This window comes from Bubalus kerabau, chromosome 22, assembly GCF_029407905.1.
Source record: "Bubalus kerabau isolate K-KA32 ecotype Philippines breed swamp buffalo chromosome 22, PCC_UOA_SB_1v2, whole genome shotgun sequence".
Lineage (NCBI taxonomy): Eukaryota > Metazoa > Chordata > Mammalia > Artiodactyla > Bovidae > Bubalus > Bubalus kerabau.
In genome coordinates this window covers 14049198-14071351 of record NC_073645.1, presented here as the reverse complement: position 1 = coordinate 14071351, position 22154 = coordinate 14049198, and the positions used below count along the sequence as shown (strand labels likewise).

General features: G+C 39.9%; 1 protein-coding gene across 4 annotated transcripts in view; it reads left to right on the top strand.

The window, feature by feature from the left end:
• PANK1 (pantothenate kinase 1) overlaps window positions 1-22154 on the top strand; it is a 104902-nt gene that overhangs the window by 10435 nt on the left and 72313 nt on the right. For 3 of the 4 annotated variants that reach the window (XM_055560073.1, XM_055560072.1, XM_055560074.1), the window contains exon 3: window positions 10510-10650. The gene's annotated coding sequence lies outside the window, so the exon portion shown is untranslated. Of the gene's footprint in view, window positions 1-10509; window positions 10651-12119; window positions 12678-22154 lie in introns of those variants that run through there. The other variant, XR_008707024.1, reaches the window with a different exon arrangement.

Below are 22154 nucleotides of genomic sequence, written 5' to 3'. Positions count from 1 at the left end.
TTTAGTAACTCCCTCAAAACATACAATCTTTGCTCTATGCCAACAGGGCCTTAGTGATGTTGGGAGAGAAAAAGGAAAATGAGAAAGAAGGGGGGAAAAGGAAACACCTGTTTGGGTAGTTTTTGTTTTCAGTCATCTAAAGGAATATTTCTGAGTCTTTAGTCACAGAGTTATAGAATATTAGAGACATAATCGGACATGCAAGTGATCTGGTTCAACTTTCTCATTTTATAGGGAAGAAAACCAAGGCTCTGAAAAGTTAAGCAGCATGCCCAAGCACTCATCATAGGCAGTGGCAGAGCCAGAATATGAATACATAAATTATAAGAACCTAACCAATTTTTTAAAAATAGATACACAAAGAAAAGTATCAGCTACAAATAATTAGAATAGTATGATCTCATGTTAGCAACTCTGAAACTAGCACACATTTTTTAAAATACATGAACTCTTCTTTAGCAGTCAGAAAATGAGCATTGTTCTTTTTACTTCCTGAGCTCCTTTTCATTCCATTTCCCCCAGTTTTTCACCCTAATGCAAGTTTTTTTACCCTAATACAGAGTACTTGTGCTCCAAAGACTTCCACTGATCACCTTATCGTGTGCTTCAAACAAAAACAGATACAGATTTTAATTTTTTTAGTTCCCTCTAAGTTAAAAAAAAATACTCTGTAGTTAAGATTATTATTGTTATACACATAGTTTAAAAATAAGTTCAGTTAAATATTTTTCGTAATTGCCAAGCACCTAAGTAGAAATTTGTAGGCATGTACATTTTATTGAAGTTAGTCGGGGAACTTTAATGGTGGTCCAGTGGGTTAAGACTATGTTTCCAGTATAGAGTTCAAGGGTTCAATTCCTAGTCAGGGAACTAAGATCCTGCATGCCATGCAGTGTGGCAAAAATAATTTTTTTTTTTATATGAGTTTATTTTATTATTATTTTTTTAAATTTTAACTTTACAATATTGTATTGGTTTTGCCATATATCAAAATGAATCCGCCACAGGTATACATGTGTTCCCCATCCTGAACCTTCCTCCCTCCTCCCTCCCCATACCATCCTTCTGGGTCGTCCCAGCGCACCAGCCCCAAGCATCCAGCATCGTGCATCGAACCTGGACTGGCGACTCATTTCGTATATGATATTATACATGTTTCAATGCCATTCTCCCAAATCTTCCCACCCTCTCCCTCTCCCACAGAGTCCAAAAGACTGTTCTATACATCAATGTCTCTTTTGCTGTCTCGTATACAGGGTTATTGTTACCATCTTTCTAAATTCCATATATCATTAGTTCAGGTACTCATAGAAGAACATTATTTCTAAAAATAGGACAAAGTGCCACTTCTATTCTCTTGCTGTTTTTCACAATAATAATATAATAATAGAAATTATGGCAGTGTCACCCAATTCCTTTAACTTCTTTCAAATTAGATGTCAAAAATAAGTGATTTAAAAAAAAAAAAAAAGTGATTTATTATCCAAAATTACTTAAAAGTTTTATCGGCTAATAATTGAATTAGGTCCTCTTTTTAGTTTTATTGAAAGCTATAAATTAGAAACCATCTCACTTATAAAAGATTTTATTAGACAGATATTAAGAGTCTCAGTCTCTGAAACTGCACCAAAAATGCTATTATCACAGATTATCTAGTAAATGTTAATTTTACCTTTTATTCTTTCACTCAGCAGTGTTTCATTTAAACCAATATACTCAGTCAAAATTGGAGATACTAATTTCAGTTATCTATGATAGTAAAGTGTTTTTTATAAACTTCTTTTAGCATATTTTAAATATAGTTATGTCAAGACTTAAAGCTTTCATTCACTGAATATGTGGAAAGTACCCCTATCTTGTGGTCAACCAGACCACAAATGACAAAGCCATATGACCCAATTAACAAAGCCAGTCCTCGTTTGGAAACTAATCTCTAAAATATGACTTATTTTCTGACAGAAAAAGTCAGATTTTATTTTTCAGTTCGGATATGCTAATATTTCTTTTAAGGAACAGTATCAAAATCACTGAGAAGTTACAGAATCCACGTTGTACAGTGTATTTCTGTGAGCTGTCAAGATTACGATGATATCAGAGAAGGCAACGGCACCCGCTCCAGTACTCCTGCCTGGAAAACCCCATGGATGGAGGAGCCTGGTGGGCTGCAGTCCATGGGGTTGCTAGGAGTCGGACACGACTGAGCGACTTCACTTCCACTTTTCACTTTCATGCATTGGAGAAAGAAATGGCAACCCACTCCAGTACTCTTGCCTGGAGAATCCCAGGGACGGGGGAGCCTAGCGGGCTGCCTTCTATGGGGGCGCACAGAGTCAGACACGACTGAAGCAACTTAGCAGCAGCAGCAGCAGCTCTCATATAAGTATTTTTACATGACTTAACTGAAACAAAGCAACACATTTTTCATTTCTTAATTTGCAATAATGCAATGTAGTATCCAGCTAAGAGTAGAAGTTGCATATAAATCAAGATCTATGAGAACAGGTGTGATATTCTTTAGGAATCTTGATTCGAAATCTGGTATGCTTAATAAAAGTAAATAGTTGTTTAGTCGCTAAGTTGTGTCCAGCTCTTCGGTATTCCCGTGGTCTGTAACGTGCCAGGCTCCTCTGTCCACAGGATTTCCCAGGCAACAATATTGGAGTGGGTTGCCATTTGCTTCTCCATAATAAAAGTATACATTGTTTATATTAATCAGGGTAATTAAAGGTAGATGCTATTTTAAAAAATTACAGCTCCACACTATTTGTCATTCATGTCATAGCCCCAGTGATAGTAGGGTGACCCCTGTGCAGCTGTCTTCAGAACAGTGGCTTGGTTCCTTTCATCTGGTAATCTGCAGTTTTGACCTCTGTGGGCCCAGCAGAAGGGGAAGAGAGAGCTTGAATAATGGTGCCCAGAGAGTTTATAACTAGGCCTGGAAAGTGGTGTTGATTACTTCTGCTCATGTTTCTGGGATAGGAACCTAGGCATGTGGTCCCAGTCTAACTGCAGGGGAGAGTGGGAAATGTGGTTTTCCTACACACCCAGGAAGAAGCCCAGTTGATGAGCACACAACTGGTCTCTGTCACACAGCTAATAACTAATTGGCCCAGCATCTAGCAAATTCACTTGTTGTTATTAGGAGATGTTGTTATTAGGGTTGCTGTTTCCTACTCCAGGAGATCGTAATTACCAACCCAGGGCTCAAACCCACATCTCCTGTGTCTCCTGCATTGGCAGGTGGATTCTTTACCACTGAGCCACTTGGGAAGCTATTAGGAGATAGTAAACAGTAAATAATTCAAAAGATGAAATAAAATGGGAATGGGGGACTTCCCTGGTTGTCCTGTGCTAAGTGGCTAAGACCTTGCATTCCTAATGCAGGAGGCCCAGGTTCAATCCCTGGTCACAGAACTAGGTCCCACAGGCCACAACTAAAGCTCCTGTAAGCCACACCTAAGACCTGGCACAATCAAATAAATATTAAAAATGGGAATGGACTTTAATCAGGATAAGTATCTCATGATCTGATTTGATAAAATAGGGTTTAGCTCCCTTATTGGATGATAGACAACTAACCTGAGAAAAATCTTACAGTTTTTTCTAGCTAATGACAAGTGCCAAGATGAATATTCTTTAAATAGCCGAAAAGAATTGCTTTCCTTAAAAAAAAAATCTAAGCTGTCTTTCCTTTACTATCATGGAACTTTCAAGGGCGCTGCATTCTTTGATTCTAGTCCATAAAGGGCAGAGGCACAGTCACCCCCAGTACCTATTCTGTTTTAATTCAGAGTATCCAAACACTGGCCAAAATATGCTGGTTCTAAAGCAACATTTTTCTCTTAACAGAAATATGTACAAGAAAGACAAACGTTAGGCAGGAGTTTATGTGCCTTGATTAATTATTCAAGGAGCCTTATTTAAGATTTTTTTCTAATATGGACCATTTTAAAATATTTATTGAATTTGTTACAATATTGCTTCTGTTTTATGTTTCAGTCTTTTGGCCACAAAGTGTATGGGATCTTAGTTCTTTGATCAAACCTGCACCACTTGCATTGAAAGACAAAGTCTTAACCATTGGATCTCCAGTGAAGTCTCCCAGTCGTTTGAATTGTCCTTTTGTTCGGCAACCAGGAGATTTTTACTTATTGAGATAATACACCATAAGATTTCAGATAAGTTAGGGTATGCCTTTCTTTTCTAAAGTAGGAGAATGGACTATAGTGAAGAGACAGGTGGGAACACAGAATATATGCTGAAGGCAAAGGAAAGAGTGTTGTTTAAGTTAGAGTGAAAAATAAATAGAGCTTTCTAGTTAAGTAGTAGGGTCAATTCCAGACTCTGTCACTTAGAAGTTTGTGACACTGAGCAAGGTCAGTGGACGTTTATGAGTCTGGTGCTTTTTAAATGTCAGCTTCTGTTGGGTACAGAGGGACCAATAAATGGTAGTTATTATTGCCGTCTTACATTCAGAAAACGAAGATCATGGCATCTGGTCCCATCACTTCATGGGAAATAGATGGGGAAACAGTGGAAACAGTGTCAGACTTTCTTTTTCTGGGCTCCAAAAGCACTGCAGATGGTGCCTGCAGCCATGAAATTAAAAGACGCTTACTCCTTGGAAGGAAAGTTATGACCAACCTAGATAGCATATTCAAAAGCAGAGACATTACTTTGCCAACAAAGGTTTGTCTAGTCAAGGCTATGGTTTTTCCTGTGGTCATGTATGGATATGAGAGTTGGACTGTGAAGAAGGCTGAGCGCCGAAGAATTGATGCTTTTGAACTGTGGTGTTGGAGAAGACTCTTGAGAGTCCCTTGGACTGCAAGGAGATCCAACCAGTCCATTCTGAAGGAGATCAGCCCTGGGATTTCTTTGGAAGGAATGATGCTAAAGCTGAAACTCCAGTACTTTGGCCACCTCATGTGAGGACTTGACTCATTGGAAAAGACTCTGATGCTGGGAGGGATTGGGGGCAGGAGGAGAAGGGGACGACAGAGGATGAGATGGCTGGATGGCATCACTGACTCGATGGATGTGAGTCTGAGTGAACTCCGGGAGTTGGTGATGGACAGGGAGGCCTGGCGTGCTGCGATTCATGCGGCCGCAAAGAGTCAGACACGAATGAGCGACTGATCTGATCTGATCTGATCTGACAGGAGAGACCAATGTAAAAAAATAACATAAATTGGTATAGATTGTAACAAATGTGATCCCTTCCTCTCCTGAGATAGAGAATTTTCATTGGATTTTATACATTTCTCTTTTTATTTACTAGGTTTTAAACTTCTGGGATTACAGGAACTGTGCTTTACACAGTTTTATAAACCCCTCAGTCCTAAGGACTGCTCTTGCACATAATGGGAAAAGAGAAAAAGATTTAGGCCTGAATCAACAATCTCCAGTTCATTATAGATGTTCCATGAAGATCTACACAAATATGGGGATGATGGGACTAAGGGAGAAAGGCCGGTCCTCCACAAAGAACTCATAAAATAATATTTGATGTAGGACCCTAACCACAGACTCTTAAAAGGCATTCAAGATTCTAATGAATTCTTTCTAAGTTAAAGGAAATATTTTAGCAGAATGTCTAAAATACGTTTTTAATTCTGAAACTTGATGAACAATAATTCTGAGTCACAGTTGGGATGTATAATTTAGGGAATCATTAGAAAAAAAACAAACAAAACCTTTCAGATGAGTGGATATTTATGGGAAACTTGTAGGAGTATTTGAGACAGATCTGAAATGAGCTGTTTTCTCTCATTTGTCCTGATTACTCATTGTGGGGCAATAAGTATCTAGGCAGATTAAGTACCAAACAGATCATTTGGAAGAAAAAGAAACATCTAGATTCAATGACTATAAATTTAGCACATCCAGCCTCTTCTTGCCTAGGCATCTTCACACTGCCCAGCACGGGCCTCAACTATTGGCTATGTCAGTCAAACAGCCAAGAGTATTAGGTTCCTTTGCTAAAAATATTCCAACTCGAATCATCTTGGCAGACAATACCAAAAAAAAAATAAAATTTCTTTGTCCAATAAAGTGGCCAAAGTTTAGGAGACTGAAAAGAAATAGAAAAGCAAGTTACTAATTGAGCCTCAGTCTTGTCACCATTAAAATGATATTTTTAATACAGGTCCACAGTCTCTACTCCACAATTCCAAAATAGACAAAACACAAAACCAAAAAAGTACTGTCTGAGACCCAAAAGCATTTTTATAAGTTTGGCACCAGGATTATTTGGAAGCAAAACCTCAGCTCTGCAGCCTTAGGTATGTCTCAGCACTCATATCCATCATATCCATCACTGCTTATGTCTCCTCTCTGCTGACATTTGGTGGCTTGAGGATTAATTGCACTGTGAAAATGACCCAAAGAGTTAAAGACATGCCTCTGGGTAACAGAAGAAAAGGATGCATCTGTCTTTGTCGATAGCTCAGAAAGTGGAGTTACCGCAAAGCTTGGTGGTGGTATGTCTGTGAGATGCCTTACTGAAGAACATGGTGTGGGAACCATCACCATTTATGACTTGTACAGACAGAAAGATAAGTTCTTAAAATTTTTATGGTGACAGTGATAACCAAGTGCTAGTGAAAACTAGAAAAACATTTCATAGCACCAAAAACAAGGATCCTGACTGTGTGTTAACTGAATGGATTCAACAACAAAGAAGTCAAGATATGCCACTGACTGCCTCATAGGTCATAAAACAAGCTAGGCTATACCATGAAGAACTGAACATTGAGAGTGAGTGTGAATATTCAGAAGACTGGCTGTAAAACTTTTAAAAGCATCATGGTATCAAGTATCTTAAAATCTGTGGTGAAGAAGCTGCTGATGATCACAAGACCACTGAAAATTACATTGATGAATTTGCCAAGATTATATCTGATGAAAACCTTAGCCCTGAACACATTTACAGCTCTGTACTGCTACTACATTCCTAGACAAACCTTAACAATGGTGGACAAAAAGGCACCAACAGATATCTAGGATGCCAAGCAAAGGTTGACTGTTCTTGGTTGTGCTTAGGCTGCAGACACACACAAGATAAAATTGACAGTGACTGAGAAAAGTCTGTATCCAAGATGTTTAAAAGGTGGGCCCAGGGACTCCCCTGGTGGTCCAGTGGCTACGACTCTAGGCTTCCAGTGTAAGGGGCCGGGGTTTGATCCCTGGTCAAGGAACTAGATCCTGTGTGCTAAAACTAAGACCTAGTTCAGCCAGATGAATACATTAAAAAACAAAAGGTGTACACAGTTTACCTTTGCAGTGTTATGCAAACAGGAAAGCACCAGTAACAAGAGGAATCTTTTTGGATTGGTTGCATTAGCACTTTGTGCCAGCAACATGAACTCATTGCAAGCAAGCTGGATTGGAAGACAATTGCAAAACTTCACTGTGCCTAGACAACTGTTCTGCACATCCCCCTCCTGAACTTGTGAAAAATAATGTTTATGATGCTTACTTTCCCCTCAGTGTTACATCCTTAATATGACCCTGTGACCGGGGAATTCTGCGCTCCTTGAAGAACAAGTATAAATGCTTCTTTCCTTTTTTTGAGTAGTATTCTTGCTTTGGTCAACAGGAGCCAGAAAATCCAAGATTTCCTTAAGACTTTAGTCTCGAGAACACCCTTTGTGTTAGTCACTCAGTAATGCCCGACTCTTTGCGATCCCACAGACTGTAGCCTACCAGGCTCTTCTGTCGGTGGGATTCTCTGGGCAAGAATGCTGGAGCAGGTTGCCATTTTCTTCTCCAGAGGATCTTCCCAACCCAGGGATCGAACTCAGGTCTCCTGCATCGCAGTCAGTTCTTTACCCTCTGAGCCACCAACACAACCGCTAATGCTTAGAATGAGGTCAGTAAATCAATGCTAACTAGTACGCACTTTGGGCCACAATGATGTTTGAAAATTACCTGACCGATAAAGATTTTGAAGTGTTTAGAGACTCTGGTTAAAAGATGATAGCAAAGCTCATTACTTTTGCCAAAAACTTATCAGCTGAAAGTGTAAATATAGTCGAAAGAAGCAGACTTTGAAGAGATGCTGAACACATAACGATACCGCCTCGTGCTTTCTTTGAGTCGCGGGGAAATTGCTGAGAGAGTGGCAAGTACAGATCAGGACAAAGATAGTAGCAGCACTGGCAGTGACATCACCAGCACGGGTGAAGAAAGCCTCCAAAGACCAAATGCCGAAAATGTGCGACCCACTAATCGTTAGCCTTGAACAGTGTATGTTTAGCAGTGAACAAGAGATTATGACGGTTTACTCATTTAAATAGAAGTTGCTGGAGTTCCCCTGTGGTCCAGTGGTTAAGAATCCACCTGCTGGTGCAAGGGACATGAATTTGATCCCCAGTCCAGGAAGATTCCACATTCTTTGGAGCAACTAAGTTCATGCGGCCACAGCTACTGAAGCCCACTTGCCTAGAACCCACGCTCCACAAGAGAAGCCACCGCAATGAGAAGCCTGCACACCACATCTAGAGAGTAGCCCCTGCTCGCCACAGCCGGAGAAAGTTCTTGTGCAGCAACAAAGACTCAGCTCAGCCAACAATAAAACTAAGTGAATAAATAAATTTTTTTAAAAACAGAAACTGCTTAAACACAAGCCTGAGTTTGGGGAGACCAGTAATACTGAGGAAAGTCTTGAAAAAGGAAAGTCTCTCTGTGTTTGGTAACACTTCATCACTTGGGGATTCTGTTTCTGGCTCCTCATCAGATGTTGAGCTCCAACCTGGTTTCACAGGCAGTGGTAACACCAGCATCATCTCTTCAAGAAGTGATATTTGTTGCGTGTGTTGCTGCTGCTGCTGCTAAGTCGCTTCAGTCGTGTCCTACACTGTGTGACCCCATACACGGTAGCCCACCAGGCTCCCCCGTCCCTGGGATTCTCCAGGCAAGAACACTGGAGTGGGTTGCCATTTCCTTCTCCAATGCATGAAAGTGAAAAGTGAAAGTGAAGTTGCTCAGTCATGTCCAACTCTTAGCGACCCCATGGACTACAGCCCACCAGGCTCCTCCGTCCATGGGATTTTCCAGGCAAGAGTACTGGAGTGGGGTGCCATTACAGGTTTGTTTTCATCAGTACAAATTTTAAATATTGCTAAGACCTTTCCTAGAAATAAGCTTTATCATAAGCAAGGAAAGAAGGCTTCTCCATGCATGGGATTTTCCAGGCAAGCGTACTGAAGTGGGGTGCCATTACAGGTTTGTTTTCATCAGTTTAAATTTTAAATATTGCTAAGACCTTTCCTAGAAATAAGCTTTATCATAAGCAAGGAAAGAAGGCTTCTCCATCCATGGGATTTTCCAGGCAAGAGTACTGAAGTGGGGTGCCATTGCCTTCTCCGCATACACCTCTAGTTAGCCCTTATTTTATTCATCAAAGAAATGCAATCATTAATACATGCTTATCTGTTAACCATTCTTTCAGCTCCCTCTTCCATAAGTACCACATAAACCATAATTTAATCTTCCTTGTGAACAAGGATTTATCCTAACCCTCTGTATAACCTCGGCCTCTATCGTAAGAACTTGGACATGGCTGAATAAATAAAATTGGCATTGTGTTTTATAAATAAAGCTGTTGTTAGCCTGATGAGTGTGAATCGATTTTCTATAGCCTAGTCTCCTTTGTTTTCATTTTTCTGCAGTGTTTGTGTATTTAAAATATAAGATTCATTGCTTTTCTCTCATAAAAGGCATACATAGCTATTGTAGAAAGCATGATTTATAAGGAAGAAAATTAACTCACTCCTAGTTTTACAACCGCTTCCCAGGTGGCTTACCAGTAAAGAATCCATCTGCCAGTGCAAGAGATGCAGGTTCGATCACTGGGTCAGAAATATCCCCTGAAAAAAGAACTGGTAACCTACTCTAGTATTCTTGCTCGGGAAATCCCATGGACAGAGGAGCCTAGAGGGCTACAGTCTATGGGGTTGCAAAGGAGTTGAACATGACTTAGCGACACTAAAAGAACAATGTTACAGCCAGTGATAATCACTCTTAACCTTTGTTTACTTTGAAAGCTATCTATGATGCTGATCTATAAGCGCTATGGGGGTACAAATGGCAGGCTTTCATTCATTCCTCTTGTCTGCAGTGCCCTCAGCATGTACGGTAGCAGGCATATAACAGATTTAAAGAAAACACACCTTCAGGGATCAAGCTGTGTTCACAGGTTCTTTGATCCAGATTATTTTTAGTTAACACTATCTTGTATTTTCCCATATCAATCCTATTTGATCTGACAAAATCTGATTTTCTACACTGCATTCTGCTTATCCTCTTTACTTCAGGACCTCTACTCCCTAGCCCTGGGGAAAGACTATGCTGCAGCCCCTCTGCCAGACCAGCCTTCCTTTCTCTGTTGTCCTCACCACTTCCCCATCAGAATGGTCCCTCTCATTTCCCATTATCTCATGCCCTGCCTCTCTGCAAGCTGCTCTTATAAGGTATAATAACCTTCACCTTTGTGTGGACTCACAGGTAACCTGACTGGAGATTGGTTCCCATTCTCCACTCAGCACTGTTCTTGGATTGGGACGAGCTGATGTTGTGCAGGAAAGACATGGCATGGAAGAAAGTGAGAGTCTCCATGGAGAGAAAAACAGCAGCAACTCCATTTTGGTAAGTAGGGGTGTGAGGGGTGGGCCCTGTGTCCTCAGTGGTACCCACGCCAGTCTCAAAATTAGTCACTGAAATAGGTGTGAGCTAATGGGAAGACAGCTCATGATTAAAAGTGCACCCCACTGGTATGTAAGCCAGATGAACAGCTAGCTCTAGATGACACTAGAGTTGGTATTGTGAGCCAGACCCTGGGAACTGGCCTTGTGTGATCTTATTTTTGGACTTTATTCCCATGTGACGCCAGAGTTTTCTATAATTTTTACAGAATTATAATAATAGATGATGGTCTACTTCTCCCAAGGAATATGCTTTACTTTAGCTGTTAATTTCTTTACCTAGGGATAATTTTTAAATTGTCATCTATCCTTAGTTTTCTAAAATGTTACCATCAAGTGTCTGGATGTGATCTGGGTTTTGCTTTGTTTTTCTATTCATTTTAAGCAGCACTCATGGGCTCTTTTCGTTGGAGGTGTCATGTCTTTCATTGACAATGAGCTATTTTATTCTGTTGGTTTTTTAATATTTCTTTCCCTTCATTCCCTCCATTCTTTCCTTCTGGGACACCTCTTTGTTTTTCTTCGAATATTTGGTGATTCTCAGTTGTTCATCTGTCTGCATTTTCAGTTGTCTCTCAGCCTTGCGTATATGTTTGAGTGCTTATCTGTCCGTTGTTTCTGCTTCCTATGGTTAGAGGAAGGACATACCACCAGATCAAGTGGATCAGTAGCTGGTCTTCTGAGCATGGGAACTCCCACTTCTTATGGGGTACACACATCTCTTGGTTATTACTTTGCTTATAATCCGCAAGAGGTCCCATTGGAATTACTTTGGCTGTTTGCTGTGTAGCACAAGTGGAAGGAAGAAAAAGGAACTGCCTGATTGCCCCTGCTGCTGGAATGCTACCAGAATCACCCTAAATGTTGGTTTGGGACTGCCTCCTGACCGTCTACCTCCTTTCCCTAAGTACTGGAAAATATTGAGTATTGGAGCAGTACTGAAGCCTGACTCACAATTTATAGGTGCCCTCTTCTTTAATGTTGGGCAGGGGTCCCTTTTCAGTGTTATCTCAGTTCTACTTTCTGTATTTCAACAGTTTGTGCAGAATGTTTGATCCATTTAGAGAAATTCTTCTTGCAAGTCAACAGGATCTTCAAATATCTATATATCTAAAGACATATAGAATCTATATATTTATAGGTATCTGTAGATATATATATCCTTTAGGTTAGTTTTAGGGTTTAGATCAGGGGAGGAAGGCTGGATGAACATGTTTTTGTTTGGATTGCCATCATGATCCAATATTTCTGTAGAAGTTTTCCAACATTTTTAAAAGACATACTACTTCTCAAACAAAATCTCACATAGAGGATCAATGTATTAAGCAGGTAAATGCAAAACTGACCTAGTTGAAGCCAAGGAGTCAGCCCTGTATGTGGACTCATGGGTTTCCTTTTGATCCTTCACTGCAGCTCCTGAGACCCTCCATGGAATCTTAGAACTCCACACAACAGATGAAAACCCTCTGACAAGATTTATAGTCCAGGAATGTCTGATCCATAACAGGTTCTTAATAAATACTGCCTATCATTATGAATAAAAGGATACAGTATGTGGATGGAATGGAATACTACTCAGCCATAAAAAAGAATGAAGTTTTGCCATTTGCAACCATGCAGATGGGCCTGAATGGCATTAGGCTTAGTGAAATAAGTCAGAGAAAGACAGGTATTTTATATTATTACTTATATGTGGAATCTGAAAAATGAGACTAGTAAATATAACAACAACAACAACAAAAAAAGATGCACAGTTATAGAGAACAGGCTTAGGGTACTAAGAGATACTAAGAGATATAGACTGCTATACATAAAAGGAGCTACTAGGGCATATTATACAGCACAGGGAATATAGCCAATTTTTATAATAAGTATAAATGGATTATCATCTTTTAAAATTGTGAATTTTTAATTGTGAATTTAAAATTGTGAATTCAGGTACTGTACCTGAAAGAAAATATTGTAAATCAACTTATGTGCATGCATGTGTGCTCAGTCGTGTCTGACTCTGTGACCCTACGAATTGTAGCCTGCCAGCTCCTCTGTCCATGGGATTTCCCAGGCAAGGATACTGGGGTGGGTTGCCATTTCCTTCTCCAGCGAATCTTCCTGCTCCAGGGATCAAACTTGAGTCTCTTGCGTCTCCTGCATTGGCAGGCAGATTCTTTACGACTGAGCCACCCGGAAAGCCCAAATCAATTTAAACCTCAATATTAAAAAGTCCCCAATTAATAGACTCCAAAAAAAGTAGCAATCATTATTATTACTTTTAAAATCACTGCCCCTCTGCCTTCCCTAACCCAAAGCCTTCCATAGGTCCTGATACCAGCTTCTGCCATTCTTTCTGGCAGTCCCATCTTGAAGAGAAGGGAAAAAAACATTCTTTTTAGAGAATCAACAGCAACCAACCACCTAGTGAGTATGGCCAACGGCCTTCCCAGGTCCTCCCATCTTAACCTAACTTAATCCTTACAGTGATACTATGAGGCAAGTGTTTGATCTCCAGGATATGATGAAGAAATAGAGGTTCAAACAGCCAAAGCAGAAATATACACAAATTCAAATGAGTAAGAAATGTCCAGTTATTTTATGCTCTAAAATTTAATTAAATCTAACTCCTAACATGGTTCCACTGGAATGGCAAGAAGTGACATCTCAGCCATTTGAGGGCTTCCTTCACGGGACCTGACTCAGGATTCCAGTTCTTGCCCAGTGTGCTAAAGCATGGAGGGGTCTGGCCCTGTCCTTTCTTATCCAACTGCATGATTACATGCTGGATGCCCATTTTCTGTACTAGGAAATGTCCTCTGAAATGAGACATGCCATGTCTTCTGTGTGACCTAAAATGTCAAGGATCTTTGAGGGGCTGGGCTAGGTCAAGGGACACCTCACCACACACCTTTCCTCTCTGGGCACTAGCATCCTCCTCTAGCTACTCAAATCTCTGGGTTCCTCCCCTTCCCAGGCCTCCCCTTTTTTAGTGACAGGTATATTTGTCTCTTCCTTCTTGCTTCTCTCAAAGAGTCTCCCTTTCTCCTGTCTTTCTAAGACTGCATAGAAGAAGCTGGCCGAGTTTGAACTTTAACAAAGCAAAAAGTGGTCCATGGCACTGTCTTTCCTTGTGCAAAAAAACTCCAAGGCAGGAAAATATCACGAGTCTTCTGCTGAGAAAAGGGATGGTGAGCACAGGGTCTGGAGAATGTAAAAAAAACCTGATTCTCAATAAGTTTTCCTGCCACAAAAAGTTAAGTTACCAATTAACCCAAAGCCCCACAGTAGTAAGATGCAGACCAACAGCAGCCGACTAGAACATGCCTGGATGGACCAAGTTCAGGTCTCTGCAGGGCAGGTGCTCGGGGCAGGGGAAAGCAGCAGCTGCAAATGCCAGCTCAGAGCGGCCCTGTGGCCACACTGATGGAGATCATGGCTGGACCACATCCAGGGGCTTGAGTCTTAGCAGAGTCTGCAGTCCAAACCCAGAGCCATCTCACTACAGGGACATTCCGTCATCTTACACGAGACAAACACAGTGCGTCCCCAGGAGAGAATCTGAATTATTCTGACCTTGGAATTTCCACATGGGGATGCTTATGTAAAGCTGTACTTAGAAGAAACGGAATGACAACACTATTAAAGAGCACTCACATGGAACAAACTCAGCCTCCTTAAATTTTAGTATGTGAGTTACATAAGGGAGAATTAAAACAAAATGACCTTTTTACACGTAAATGTGCTGCTTTCAGACTTTCAAATTATATCCCTGTGAACAATTTTCTATTTTTGTATAGAAGACTTTTAATCCTTTTTCGGACAACCAAGAATTGCATTTTGTTCTGAATTAATTTACTTTCAATGCTAATAGGAATAGTTTGTTGTTACTCAGAGATAAAACTTCAAATGGCCAAGAAGTTAAATCACAGAGAAAGCTGAGCCACCTAGTTTTGGACCTATCGTTATTTTTATGTTTACAGTAGAAGTTTTATGTTGACCTCAACTGTAAAAAACACATTAAAAATAAAAAAGCAGGGGCGTGGGTGGTAGTGTAATTTCTCTGAACAGCCAGAATAGTGGTCATAGTGTTTATGTTTTTATAAGTGAGTCCCTTAGAGATGCAATTTTTATGTTTACCCCAGTTCACTTTTTCCTTACTAAACATTCTACACACGTCATAAATTAGGAGGGAAAAGAAAAACAAGAACATTGAAAGTTCAAAGAAAAACTTTTCTGGAAATCTACCACCCAGAGACTACCACTGTTAATATTTCCATCAGTTTCTTTTGGGGTATTTTCCTATACATCTGTTTCAAATTCCCAATATTGTTCCTGTTACTTCTTTCTTTTATAGTCATGGTCAGCGTTGGCTTCTCTTTTGTCTTTTTTATTTATTATTGTAAAATAAGAATTTCCCTCATTTAAAAACTATACTCTTCATAAGCCTTTTTAATGGCTAATAGTTTATCATGTATATGACGACATTACAATTCACTTAACTAGAGATTGTCTTCCAGAAAACCCATTCCTCCAGGTTGCATAACTTTCCTCTCAAATGTGGCTAAGGGTTTCTGGATGCCACAGAATAAATATCTGCATATAAATTACCATATGTAAAATAGATAACCAGTGGGAGTTCCCATGTATGATGCAGGGAACCCAAAGCTAGTGTTCTATAACAACCTAAGGGGTGGGAAAGAGATTCAAGAGGGAGAGGACATATGTATACCTAATGTCAATTCTTGTTGATGTATGACAAAAACCATCACAATATTGTAATTATCCTCTAAATAAAAAAATATATATATAAAATAAAGTAGCCAACTTTCCACAAAATTGGAAGATTCATTCTAAGATGAACCTAGCTCAGACATTACGAAATAGAGCAAGAAATGTAAATAAATTTTTAAAATAAAGCAGGAAAAGGATTTTTAAAATTAGATGAAATGTGATTGAAGAGAAAATTATTAATTTGTGAAACATCATCACAACCTGCAATGTAATGGTCATTTGTGATTCATATAATATTCGCAATGTGATGGCCATTTGTGATTCATACAATATTTGTCTTTTTGTGACTGGCTTATTTCACTTAGCATAGTGTCCTCAAGATTCATCCATGTTGTAGCTTGTGATAGAATTTCCTTCTTTTTTATGGACTGATAATAATATTCCCGTAAACCAGATTTTGTTTAGCCATTCCTCTTGGTTATTGTGAACACTGGTGTCAGGAACATGGGTGTGAAAATATCTCTTTGAGATCTTGCATTCCACTTCTTTGGATGTACACCCAGCAGTGGGATTGCTGGATCATGTGATGGTTCTGTTTTTAATATTCTGAGGAACTTCCATAGCAGTATAATCCATTTAAAAAGGAAGAAGGTATACAAAGAAACGTCCTATTTGTAGAAGGTCAGTCTGGGCCAACACTCTAGATTCACAGGGCATAGGAATTCACTTAACAACGTCAATTGTTCCCATCCCTTTTCCTGACAAAGCCCTGATTTTTGTTCAGGTATCCACTTTTTCTTCAGGAGGCCCAGTACTCAAAGGAATTGAACCTCATTCCTAGCTTTGAGAGTGTGTCTTGCAATCCCACCACCTTGCCGTTGAATGGTTTAGAAACTCAGGCTTCAGCCATTCATGGCACAGCTCCCTTGGGGCATGTAATTGACAGAGGAGTGGAACCTGTGACCTCACTTGACCCCTCGGTCAGCCTGAAGGGAAAGGTTTCTGTGGTACAGTGTAGAACATGAAGAAATCCGTGTCTGCATTTGCTCTGTAAGCCATTTATTCACAGTGAGGGCTCTAATCTAGAGACAAAACTGATACACAAAGGATGAACCAGGAGCGTATCAAAGAAATGGAGGGAAGCCCTTATGGCAGTGGCCCTGCAGCCCCTTTGAGCTCTGGACTGCCTGGTAATAAATTTCTTTGTGTGTAATCTAGCCTCAACTGGATTTTCAGTTATTTGCAGCCCTAAACATCTTAACTGATAGAACTGTCCTCTACTGTTGGGGAACCTCTGGGGGAAAGTTTGAGAATCAGCTCTTCGTCTGACAGCCCTGAGGTCTGCGTCTCCTCTTTACACGCTGGCTGGTCAGTGTAGCCTACCCGCTGCCAACTGAGGATGTCACGCCTCAGGATATTTGAAAATCTGAGAGAAGGTTCTGTTTTGCAGCTGAAGGAGAGATAAGGAAAGGGGTATCCCTCCGCCAGGAGACGGCCTATGCCTAGATCTAATCTGGACGAGGAGAGGCTGTACCCTGCTGCTGACTCTGAAGGAAACAGACTGCAGGACCACTGCTCACCCGCACTGAATTAGAACAAAAAAATAGCCTTCCCAAGACACTTTACCTCCATATCATGATAAACTGTCACAATACTTTGTTTTTTAGCACAAAACATTTTCCTTTCATTTGCCAGAAACTTGTCATAATGAATATACAAATGTATGCTATCTAGGGTGTGAATAGTTCTCAGATCTGGCACCACTGAGCCTGGTACCATCTGGACAAAGAACAGGTCAGCCTCTTAGAACACAGAGCAGATGAGAAAACTGGTGGAGACATACTTGTGGTTCAGACATAATTTTGATAAGTAAACACCTTTAGCAGGTGAACTGGGTAAGGAAGGTTTTTCTTAATTTCTAATTTTAAAATAATTTCAAACTTATAAAAAATGATGCAAGAAAAAGTCACCAAGAACCAAAAATAAGTTCTCATACATCCTTCACCCAGTTTCCAAATGTTCACAATGCATAATGATAGCACAATTATGAAGAATAGAAAATTTTCTTACCATACTATTAACTGATATATAGATATTATTCAAATTTCCCTAATTGTCACACTGATTTTTTTTTCCTGGTCCTGGATCCAATCCAGGATCATACATTACATTTAGTTGTCATATTTTTCTATCTTCTTCAGGCTAAGACACTTCCTTAATTTTTTTTGTCTTTCATGACATTGATACTTTTGGGGAATACTGGCCAGTTACTTTGTAGAATGTCCTTCAAGTTGGGTCTGATGTCCTTATGATTAAATTTAGCTTGTGCATTTTTGGCAGGAACACTACAGAAGTAATGCTGTGCGCTTCTCAGGGCACCATTTCAGGAGTCACATGATGCTGCTCTGTCTCATTACTAGTGATGTTAACTTGGCTTACTTGGTTACAGTGATGTGAGCCTGCTTTCTACACTATGAAGTTACTATTTTTATAATTGAGTTTCTCATGTGGAGATACTTTTTAAATATGCATCTATCCTGTTTTTCATCAAACTTTACCTCACTAATTCTACAATCCATTGATGGATTTTACCTACATCAGTTATTATTGTGGCATTGGCCAAATGCTGAGACCAGGATTTGGGCTTTAGAATAAAGTTTGGAAAGAGTTTCCAAATGTAGGTGAGGAACATCTCACAACCAGCCAGTATAATCGATACTATAAAATGAGAGCAGGAATTTTGCAATCAGACAGATCCACCTTCAAATATTGGCTCTACTGTGTATTAGCTGTGTGATCTTGAGCCAACTAACCTGAGCATCAGTTCCCTTACTGGTAAAGTAGGGATGATGGAGTCCACTTTATAGAGTTTTTATAATGGTTATAATGAATAGAAAAACTTTGCACAGTCTCTGTCACACCATAAATGCTCAGTAAATTTTAGCTATTATAATGATAATGGTTCATCTTCAACAGAAAAAAAAAAAAAAAACCAAAGGTACTTTCTTGGTGTAGTTACTTATGGAAGAAGTGCCTTTTTTTCTTTCTTTTTAATTTTTAGCTTTTTGTCAAGTCTAGCTAGGAAGAATGTACTTCTGATGTACCAGTGAGATGGGCAAGAAGCAAGAATGAATACACACACATACACCATATGCCCAGCCCTTTGGATATGATTACAAAGGAAATATACTAGCTGAGATAAAAACTAATATAATATAAACATAATATCCAGGATTATTGAGCACTTTGGCAGATACCACTTGGTTGTTTTTCTTTTTTTTTTAACCTAATAGCCAATCTCCCATTCAGAGGAGAATTCTGCCCTATGAGTTAAGTGGAAATGTGCTCAACTAAAAAAAAATTTTATTTCCCAAGTTCCTTTGCAACCAAAGGTGGCTAATATGACCAGTAACAAAAGTCTGCTCAATATGACTTCTAGGAAGCTACTGAATTTTGATAAAAGAGACATAGCTGACATGTGCCTTTTAACCTTCACTCTCCATTTTCCTGCCTGGAACTCAGAAACGATGCTTGTACTTGGAACACCCACCTTGCAACCTATGGGCAGAAAGACACACACTGAAGATGGCCAAACTGTCAGAATGAAGAAGCCTGGTTCTGTATGCAACTTTTATTCTCTTACAAGTGAGGAAACCCAAGGCTCAGAGGTGTTAAGCAAAGTGTCCATGGTCAGTTAGCTCTTAAGCACTGCAGCCGCAGCTCAAATCTATGTCTATATGACCAAAGTTGTCTGTTTTCTACTACAATACAAGCCTCCTGGACTACCCTGGTGGTTCAGATGGTAAAGAATCTGCCTGCAATGCAGGAGATGTGGGTTCAGTCCCTGAGTCAAAGATCCCATGGAGAAGGGAATGGCTACACACTTCACTGTTCTTGCCTGGAGACTTTCATGGACAGAGGAGCCTGATGGACTACATACAATCCATGAAGTCTCAAAGAGTCGGACTCTACTGAGTGACTAACACTTTCAGTTTTTCACAAGCTTCCTGAAAGGATGAACATACTTAGAACCCTTTCTCCCCACGTGTACATTTTATGATGGACAAAGCAAAGTGCGATGGCAAAACAAAGTATCCAGTGGCTGACAGGAGAGCCACAAATATTACTTACTCTTTCTCTTTGTTGAGGACCAGCAACCCCAGTCTGATAAGCAAACATGATCAGCAGTTCTCTGGCATTTCATCTCCTACTCATGCCAGTAAATAAGGCTTCAAACCATGATAAGAAACTTCTGATGAGTGTCACCAACAAGTAGTTGCCACCTAGAGAGCACATCCAGAACATCATGGCCTAAGTCAGGTCACAAAGAAATGGTAGATGTGTCTTGATTGCCTGATTTGGGTGCTTAGTTAATTGCTTGAGCTAGGACTGCAAGGAGATCCAACCAGTCCATTCTGAAGGAGATCAACCCTGGGATTTCTTTGGAAGGAATGATGCTAAAGCTGAAACTCCAGTACTTTGGCCACCTCATGGGAAGAGTTGACTCATTGGAAAAGACTCTGATGCTGGGAGGGATTGGGGGCAGGAGGAGAAGGGGACGACAGAGGATGAGACGGCTGGATGGCATCACTGACTTGATGGACGTGAGTGAGTCTGAGTGAACTCCAGGAGTTGGTGATGGACAGGGAGGCCTGGCGTGCTGCGATTCATGGGGTCACAAAGAGTCGGACACGACTGAGCGACTGAACCGAACTGAACTGAACTGAAGAAATATCCATAATAACTGAGATTCTTGCTGCTCTTACAAAACCGAGGCCAGAATTCCTGGGTGGCAACATTTGACTAGAATGGCCCCCACTTCCAGTTCATCATTCCATTCCATACTGCTTCTCTGATGCTAAGTCAGAGTATTTGTTTCCAATTATCATCAGGTTTGTTCACTTCCTAGTGTCGACTGAAAAAAATGCACAAGGGAAGAGTTGTGAAGTTAAGTTTTTTGGGGGGCAAATTGAAGACTATAACCTGGGAGACGGTTTCTCAGATAGCTCTAAGGAACTGCTCTGAAGAGGTAAGGGGGGAGGTCTGTATATATGTGATTTGGGAGATTGGGGTGATATGTGCAAACAAGCACATATTTTGGCCGAAGGTTACTGCTGGTCACAAGAAGGTTGTTGCTCATCAAGAGGAGCAGATGTCTCCATTAATTATTTTAGTGCTTTTCTAGTTATGAGCAGATGCAAGAAATTCTGCTCATAAAATCTTCTGAAAATATCTAACTATCTGAAGGCCTATTCTACGAGTTTTTCCCCAGAGCACAGAGTGCCTCATTCCTGATTGCCTCCCTGAACTCTTTTCAGGGGGTGTAGGTCAGCAACTGTGGTGGCTAGTGACCTAATCTTTGCAGAGGCAGATGGCAAGTGACAAATTTCAGTTGGCAGTGTAAGAAGAAATGTTTTCTCTTTATTAAATATTTGATCTCTATCTGAAACAAAAATTGATAGAGCTGTTTCTTATACCTGGCCCACTTAAGGCATTTCAGTTACTTACCAGGAAGCAGAGAATTGAAAGAACTCTCAGACACGTGCTTTCTAAATCTGTTTTCAGATTAGCACCCCTTCTGGCTCATTCACAGTCCCCCATGTATATTACTTTCATGGGCCTTCTCAGCAACTGTTAAAGTTGGTATTGTATTATCTTTCTCACTGGGATAGGATAGGTGAGATGAGTGTTTGGAAATCTTGTGTAATTGCTGTGTTGGTTAGCATGTTGACTGCCATTTTGTTGATTTGCAAAGTTGTTTTCTCTGATTATTCTTTTTAGAAATCAGGAATGGAAGAGGCTTTCCTGGTAGTTCAGTGGAGAAGACTTCTCACTCCCAATGCAGGAGGGCGAGGTTCAATCCCTGGTCAGGGAGCTGAATCCCACATGCTGCAACTAAGAGACTTAGCACAGCCAAATAAATAAATAGGAAATTTTTTAAAAAGCAAAAGGAATCTGTAGAGAAGGTAGACCAACAGACCTTTGTCTCACCTAAATTGGTGACCTCACATCTTTGCATCTTCACTACCCTCTTCCTTAGCATTTTAAATTCTGTGCCAGTCATGGTGCCAAGGGCTTTACATGCATTAATTAATTTATTCATCATAATAACACTCTGAAATCTGTTGAAGGAGAAATTTTTTTTTAAGTTGAGTCATGACTCACAAATATAAACATGTCTCTGGTTTTATTAATTTAATTAATGATATAATAACTAAGATGTTGCAGCCAGTCCAAATGAGAATACATTAAGCCATCAGGAATGCTTAAATGCACTTACTTTATTGGTGTAAAACTGATCTTTATCCGTGGGACAGTAATGGGTGGCATACCCCTGGACACAATTTGCATTTCTATGTATAAGAACATTTGCATTACTCTGTTTTCTGCAAATTGTAGAGTTGTAAAATAACTCAAAGCCAATGATGCAGAGAGTAAACTTTTAATAGATTAACAGATAGGACACCCACTAATTTTTTCTTATTTCAAAGTATTTCACAATTTTCCCCCCTGCCCCGAGAAGTACTTCTGTTTCTATTCCTTTCTTCCAATTAAGGAAATTGTAGTCAAAAGAGGTTAAGTAAATTTTCTAAGGTCTCATAACCAATAAATAGTGGAATCATGTTTAAGCTTCAGTCTTACTGAATCTGGCAAAAGTAATGCAGTTAATTAAATCATTTTCCCACTTGGATTTATCGTGCTTGAAAAGTTCAATTCAAAGCAAGC